This window comes from Papaver somniferum, unplaced genomic scaffold, assembly GCF_003573695.1.
Source record: "Papaver somniferum cultivar HN1 unplaced genomic scaffold, ASM357369v1 unplaced-scaffold_132, whole genome shotgun sequence".
Classification (NCBI taxonomy): Eukaryota; Viridiplantae; Streptophyta; class Magnoliopsida; order Ranunculales; family Papaveraceae; genus Papaver; species Papaver somniferum.
In genome coordinates this window covers 20,242,640-20,250,759 of record NW_020622381.1, presented here as the reverse complement: position 1 = coordinate 20,250,759, position 8,120 = coordinate 20,242,640, and the positions used below count along the sequence as shown (strand labels likewise).

The following is an 8,120-nucleotide window of genomic DNA, read 5'->3' as shown; positions in this document are numbered from 1 at the left end:
AAGGTCGAGGTGGAACAAGTGCTCGAGGTGGACGTGGTGGAGGTAAAAAGACTCCACCTCAAGGTGCCAAAGGAAAAGGATGTAAAAAGGCGAGAGTTGTTGAACCGGCACCAGTTGACGATTTGGATGAGTTTCTGAACGAGTCCACGGGGGAGGACTCAAGTGAATATCAATCTACTCGTTTTTTAGTATTTTACTTCATGGATATTTTGTTAGCCATTGACATTTTAATATTTTTCGTTGTTTGGTTAAGGATTGAGATGGATGGATTTTTATAACTTTGCATTTATGAATTGATTTTAGTCTTTCAATGTGTTTAATCTAAGAAAAATGAGGAAAAAAACAACATCTTGGTTTTTTCAGGCATTTTCGGCTAGGTCGATGCTTCACAAAACCTAGCCGAAAATGCTTATAAATCTTGAAAAACAATCTTTCATAGCCGTAAAAAGAACGACGGTTAGGAACTCCCAGACGTGAAACTCAAAACGGTTAGGAAACCAGCCCGTAGGAGGTTCACGGTTAGGAAACACCTAGCCGTTTTTTGGTCTGAATTCCCTGAACTACAATGACTTATGTTTACGTCTAGATATCCAAGCCGTTTTGGAATCACGGTAAGGAATCATATCCGTAAATATATTTACGTCTTGGTCGACCAAGACAATTCCCTGCCGTTAAACTCTGCACGGTTAGGAAACCCATCCGTAGTTGGTTACGGTTGGGACATTCCTAGCCGTTTAGTACTCTGATAAACCCAACAAAAAAAGGCTTCTAGAAACGGCTACATATCCAAGCCGTAATGTTGTTCACGGACAGGAATCCCAGCCGTTATTCTGCCTAAAATTAAAAAATCGAAATTTCGGCCGGGAATCCCAACCGTAACTCTGACAGACCACCAACTGTGCAAGGCATACAGAATTACGGCTTGGTATACCTAGCATTTCCCAACCGTAATTCGCTATAATTTCACTTGTACCACTTCAAATCGGCTAGTTTTTTGAATTTTTGAAAAATAGATCCGTTTGAAGACTAATCTATAGAAGGTTCTAGTTGTTCAACCACCTATTTAAACTTGAAATAACTTGTTCTCCATATAACCACCCATTCCAAATCAAAATCACACCTACAAGCTCTAATAAAACTCCTAATAACTCAATGCAATGTACTCAAAGGATAAACCCGACTTTAATTTGGACGAAGACTTATCTCTTTATCAAAATTTTGTAGAAGGGAGAAGAACGAAGGAATGGTGGTGTACCAAGTCAATCTTATTAGAAGACGATTTTTGAAATTTTTTGTAGTGAAACAGGTAACCCTAACAACCGCGATGGGATTGAATTGTATCTTCGATTCTCAAGCATACGCAAAAAATGGAAGAGTATATGACTTTACTTCGTATGTGCAAGCAACTTCGACTTAGAGGTGAGACCGATGAAGAAGTCGTAGCTCAAGCTAACAAGGAATGGAGAAAATGGAAAGGTTATAATTTCAACTTCGAAGATCAAATGACCATCATCAAGATTTCTTGATACATCGGAATGGATGTTACTAAAACCAACTTTGTAATGGGGATATATTAAGCATGTAATGAGTTTTATTGTGGTCTAGTTAATGAAAGTATCAGTAATTTTCAATTGTATTAAGAATTCATGTTGAATCCAAAAAAATTTCAACTTTCAAATCTAATTACGGCCGGGAAAGTTTGTATACCCAACCGTTTTGCAGACTCAGGTAATTCATGGAAGAATTACGGCCAGAAGTTCGTAATGTCCCGTCCGATATTTTAAATCACGGCTGGGAGTTCCTAATATCCCAGACGTTTTAGTTATTTACGGCTTGGAATTCTTAATATCCTAACCGTTTTGTGGTGTTTCAGCCAGGTCGACAAGTTTACCCAGCCGTTACTGCAAAAAATTCCAAAAAAAAATCTCAGATTTTCGACGCATTTGAACTGATAAAATTGATGTCGGGAGTTGATTATAAGGTTATCTTGAGTTTTGTGATGAAGGGTTTCGTCATTTGTCTTCAAAATTTGTCAATTTTTTTTTCCAAAATCAACATTTTTCCTTCTTTAAAACTCAATAAAATCAAGTTTTGATTTTCAAATGATTAGTATTTTGATTAGTCTAATCGATTCACTAAGACTGATTAGTTAGCTTAATCAATTTAATTAGCACTAATCAAATGAAGGGTAGATTAGACACTAGAGAAAAATATAGATAAGAGTCCAATGGGTTGTTATTTCATGACTCCAAAAAGCCCCCAAAAACCCATCTGTTTTAAGCCCAACAATAGGATTCTTAATTTTTGTTCCAACACGAGCACAAGACTTATTAAATAAAAATTGTGACATGGAATATTTTGGAAGGTTTAAGTAAAAGGCAATAAGGTCGGAAAGAGGCTTCCAAAATCTGGTGCGATCTGGGGGAAAGCAACATAAGATTGCTTTGCACATAAGCTGGTTGATCTGTGCTAATATCTAATTGGGAGTTCAGTTCTGCGCAGCATGGCAGATTTGCAGTAATATAGGTTACAGTCAGCATTCTATTCATATCGGGAACATGCGTTGGACAATCATAATTAATGAATATTAATGCATGATAACGCACAAGGAGGACATACTGCAGACCAAAAACATATCTTCAATAATATATCCAAACCTATACGGTTCCTCTAGAATCGTTGTTCTAATAATGACATAATTAGATTCAAGAAGGGCACACTCCCCTGCAAATATGCTTATATCATTGAGAAAAGCAACAACGATTTAGATTAAAAATACTAGTTCGTTGCGTAAACTTGAACTTCTCCTGCTCTACTCTTATACACCTGATTCATGGCTCCTCTCGCTTCTCCAATGTGTCACTTCTTCACCTTCATCCTCTGATTCACTCATACTCTAATTCCCCACGTTGTGCATAGTAGTTTACTTCGGGTAGTGCATAGTAGTGTTTGTATAAGCTTGCAGTAGCTAAATCCTCAAGGCCATAAGAAAACCATCCCTTATTCGTGTAGAACTTTCCCGGGGAATCTGCTCTCTCTTTCACTATGGAATCCCAGTTTAAATCCTTACAATTCTCAAAATACTTCACCTTCACGAAGTTAAAGCGATCTTTTATGAGATTGAGCGAGTCTAAGGGAATTGAGTTGATTCGAACTGGATCACGTTTGAAGTCCCGAAGAACAATAGTCATATCTACTACCCCAGGTTTAAGCCTCGCCAGATTAACAATCTCAATGTCACATAGGTCGACCACAACGAAAGGTTCATCTACAAGCCCAACTAGTGAAAAAAAATTCAAGGCAAAGATGGTTGGTACCTTGGAGGGAAGATTTCCTTGAAATTCATCCTTCTTATGAAGCTCAACACCAGCAAATGGATAACAATAATGGAATACAGGTAGATTGACTCCATATAGCTTGAACTTTGTGGACAAAGTTCTTTAAATCTTTGTTAGGGCCATTAGGGCCAACGATCTTATCTGAATCATTATAATATCTCTTATGTCCAACAGGAGTCTGCACCAGATGGAATTGGACATTCTGTCTCTTTTCAGCCCCCACCTTGATGGGGTGATGCAAGTGGAAGTGCAAAAGAGGCAGCATATTCTCGTCTTCATATCGAAAGAAAGCGTTCTTTACATTCCTGTACAAAAAATGGAAATGGAAATTAGGACTGGAGGTTGAATAGGAGAACCCATTCAAATTGCCTTCAAGGTTGCCAACAGTGGTCTCTCCACTTTGTTCTCCTACACTGGGAAAGATTTTGAGGCCAGTTAAAGTCATAAAATTGGCTTTTTTATTCATCTGCAGTTTATTGTTTTTTGATACTACACGGTTTGTCTCACTGATCCTCAGGCAACAATCTCCATTTAGGTCCTCTCTGTAATTGGTCACCAAGTCTTGCCTGAATAACCCTGCGCGAAACATCCTGCACATACCGGTAGATATCCTCTCCTGTGCATTTTGGATACATAACTTTGGCTTCCTTTCTGGCATGCGTCAAACATTTGGTTCGAATTGGGCATCTAGGAAATTTCATTGAAAAGTGAAGTAGAGCTATATCTGTGTCTGGAAACAAGAGAGAAAGAGAAGACTTAGTATAAAACCGCTGGAACTTTAAAAGAACAGATAAGAATAAATTCCAAAACACATCATATCTTCTATCTATCATAGGAAAGAATGAGGTCACCAATAGGGTATGCAAGTTGATTCCACGATCAATCCTCTAGGCCATTTTCTAGATTTTTGATGAGTTAAAAACATGCAAGGACATAATGCCTTATTGACGACAACAGGGACATGATAAAAAAAATAAAAACTAGTGTTTGCAGACAATAATGTGAAAAGTTGTGTCTAAATTCTGGGAGTAGTTGCTTGCACCAAAACATTCTTACAAAGTTAAGAGGTACACCAACAAAAACTAATAAGAAAATCAATACAAACACACAGATGTGATCTCAGCTTGTTAACACCTTGAGCCGAAAACATTTATATTATACACACACACATACACATATATTAAAGCAAAATTTAAAAAGGGTGAATTCCAGAAGAGATCGACATCAATCAACACTAGATATATATATGAGCTGAAAAAGGAGCTATAAGGGCATATATATGTAACTATATAGATATATATATATATATACAAGTATACAAGTGAAATAGGAGATCACTCTGATGATTATCGAACAACAATTCGAAACCCTAGAACACAAAATTAAACAGAAACTTTGAAGAAAAAGTTAAGGAAACTAGACATAATTGGAATTTTATAAATAAAAATCACTTGCAGGATTCATATGATACATACCTGAATCGTTGGTCAAAAGAGAAAGCTGATCTTATAAATCATTAATCAAACGAGAAATCTGATTTTACGTGTCTCGCCTCGCTCTCAACACAACCTCTTTCGACCAAAAAAACAAGCCAACACTAATTAGGGGTTTATCTACATCAACCGGGTTATATGTTAGTATATGAATTTGAAAAATTTGCTGTTTGGTCTTAAGCCCATTAAGTTAGTTATAGTAGGGTCCAATCGGATTTTAGACTTATCATTAGATCCATAATTATTTGAAACTACAAAATGACCAGCTTATCCTAGAACTAAACACGTGTGAAGAATGCACCACATTCTTAGGGTTTTGTTTCCCGTATAAAAACTGCTAAAACGGTCAGAAAAACATTAAATGAATTTTAATGTTACTTTAGAGAGAGAATTCACAGACAGATCTCAAAATTCATTCTCAAAAGAGAAAACAAAACCCAAAATCATTCAGAGATTTTGCTAGTTTGAAAACAACAATTCTGATTCAGAGAAAAACCCTAAAACCTAGATTTTGATAATGGTTATAAGAAGAAAAATCAAAAGAACAATCCAAGAAGAAGAAACAATAATGGATGATAGCACTGCTCCTAGGTCATCAGAAGACGATTCAAGAATTTCAAGACGAAAATCAACGAGGAAAAAATGTAAAAAGGTTGTAACACCAAAATCAAAGAAAAAAGCTGCTAAAAGTTCATCGGACGATGAATCTCCAGATGTACTAACCCGAAAAGGAAGAAAACATAGTAAAAAGGCACCAAATCAGAAAAAAGGTACCATTTCTAACACTTTAGTATGTTTTTTGTGTTTCTGGGACATAGATCCACCAGTACATATTTGAGGTACTGATGAAAAATTGATGAATACCCATCATAGTTTACATGCAACTTCTACTTTGTGTTACTAGCACTTAGAATTGGCAATACATAACTAAAAAACTATAGAATAATAATCAAAAGCGATATGCAATGTGTTTTATTTTTTTTTCTGATACATAGAACAACCAGTACATATATCAAATACTGAGGTTTTTTCTGAATTAGGTTGTTTTTTCGAAGTACATAAGTCCAATAGTGGATGGGTAACATTGTTTATGTGTCTATTTATCATTGTTTGTGTTTCTGGCACATAAATTGTCAGTACATAATTCAAAAACTGAGACATTGTAGTGTTTATGTACTCTAAATTCATTAGTTTCTTTGTTTATGTGTCTATTTTTACTTTATGTGATAATGATCTTTGGATATGCAGTACATAAGGCCAATACTGATTGTTTGTGTTTATGAGATGATGAATGTGCAGTTCATAAATGCTATACTGAAATAAAACCAATTAAATTTTGCAGGTAAGGTTGTGCCGAAATCTATTAGGAAGTTGTATAGGTCTGGTTTCACAGCATTACATAGCCTGGTTGCCAGAATGAAGGCGAGTAAATTTACTTTGAGTGATGCCACATTGCAAAAGATAGGAGAATCTTCTTATGGACAAATATTCTTGATGTTCTGGCACACTAATACACAGAAAGTCACTGGGAAAAGTTGGAAGGTGCCGTGAAAAAGTACTTGAAGTGTTACAAAATGGGTCGAGTCAAGAATGAGCTCACATTTGAGTTTGTTAGAAGAGGTGAAACACACACGTCGACACCAGAAAAAAGGGTGTAATGTTTGGAATGCCAATAATGGCAGGAAGAAGAACTGATGACACCTTTTTGATGGGAGGTGGTGGATGGAGACATAAACCATTCTATATTAGACACTTTGGTGACAGCAACATGGTTACAAGACCAATGCTATAAACTGCGATCCTGAACCTTCTCAAGCGTACTGGAATCAAGAAGAAGAATTCTGAATCTGAAGGTGGCGAAGACAGTGATGAAGAAGTACCGGATAATGAAGATGATAAAGAAATGGAATACAAGATACCAAGAGTATAAACTGAGCAAACTATTAAAGATATGGTCAAGCTACTATGCATGTTTATGTGTATTACTTTTTTTTTACAACAAAAGATACTCATAAACTCAAACAAAAGTACTTTGGTTTAGTTGATGATCTCGAGAAGTCAAAGAATGTATCTTGACCTGACCTGACACATAGTTTCTTAGAGAAGAAAATCAATCAGAATTACAACACTCCCGAGGACATCACTGGTTGTATCGTCTATTTGCTGGTATGATTGTCTAGTACAAGCTTTTTTTTTCCCAAGTACATATTTACTGTACTGTCATTTAAGATTCTGTATTTGCTTCTACTGATGTTATTTTGTCACAGTTGTTGTATGCGGAGCATACTCACTTGGTGAAACCACTGGCGTTACCATATGATCGATACCTTCCAAGAGCGGCAAGGTGGAACATCAAAGAAATATATGTTGAGTTTCTAAAGGATATGGAGGCTTCGCAATACACAGTAAGTCCCTAAGAAAAACAATACATATTACTAGTATAAGTTTTATTTCATTATGCTTCCTGTAGTTTTGGTTTAGGAAACAATGATGCACCAGTACACATCTCAAAAACTGATTAAAGATGGTGAATTAAAGTATAATTATTTATGTTTTCATACATTAAATGATTTGTTTTAGGTAGGACACTATCAGAAAAGCAGTTTTCCGATTGACCAAAATGATTGTGTGTGTGTTATATGTACTATTTATTTGAGTACATATATGTTATACTGATACAAAAACTGGTTATATGTGTGTGTTATATGTACTTTTCCAGTTCTCTAAAGAATTTAAGGATGAATATACTATGTATAAAAAAGAAATGTTGAATGAAATTGCTCAAAGGCTTCCAGTTGAAGACGTACCATTGAAAGTAGATTGGCAAGAAAATTTTGAGGATTTGGAAGTAAAGCATGAAGATTTGAGGCTGACAATTGCAGAAAAATGGGGCGAGTTACAGAGCAGGAAAGATGACGACCTCCCCATTGGTGTATGTATACTATAAGAGCTTTTGAATGATATATATCACAGAGCTTACCCACCTCCACAACTAAACTCGGGAGAAGAAGAATCTAGCAGTAGCTCTGAAGAAGTCCAAGATAATTTAGATGACACCGTTCCGTCAGCAACTACTCCCTTGGTAACAGAGGCTGAAAGGAAAATCCAGTTGATACGCAAGAAAATTCGAATGAACAGGGAAATGCTACTCCAACCATGCCTGTTATGGGGAGCTCTGAAGAAAATCCCACACAATTCGATCTTGAGGTTTCACCTATTAAAATTTGGGCTCGATCTGATTTGGAGCGAAAGGTGAAAGTGCTGCAAGAGGAAAAGAGCATGCCACAAC

General features: G+C 36.2%; 1 long non-coding RNA gene across 1 annotated transcript; it reads right to left on the bottom strand.

The window, feature by feature from the left end:
• Positions 1-2,616: 2,616 nt before the first annotated feature.
• On the bottom strand, positions 2,617-4,952 carry LOC113333145. Its single transcript, XR_003351822.1, has 2 exons — positions 4,814-4,952; positions 2,617-4,068 (listed from the first exon to the last, which is right to left on the bottom strand). It is a non-coding gene; the product is annotated as an uncharacterized LOC113333145 (long non-coding RNA).
• Positions 4,953-8,120: the final 3,168 nt, after the last annotated feature.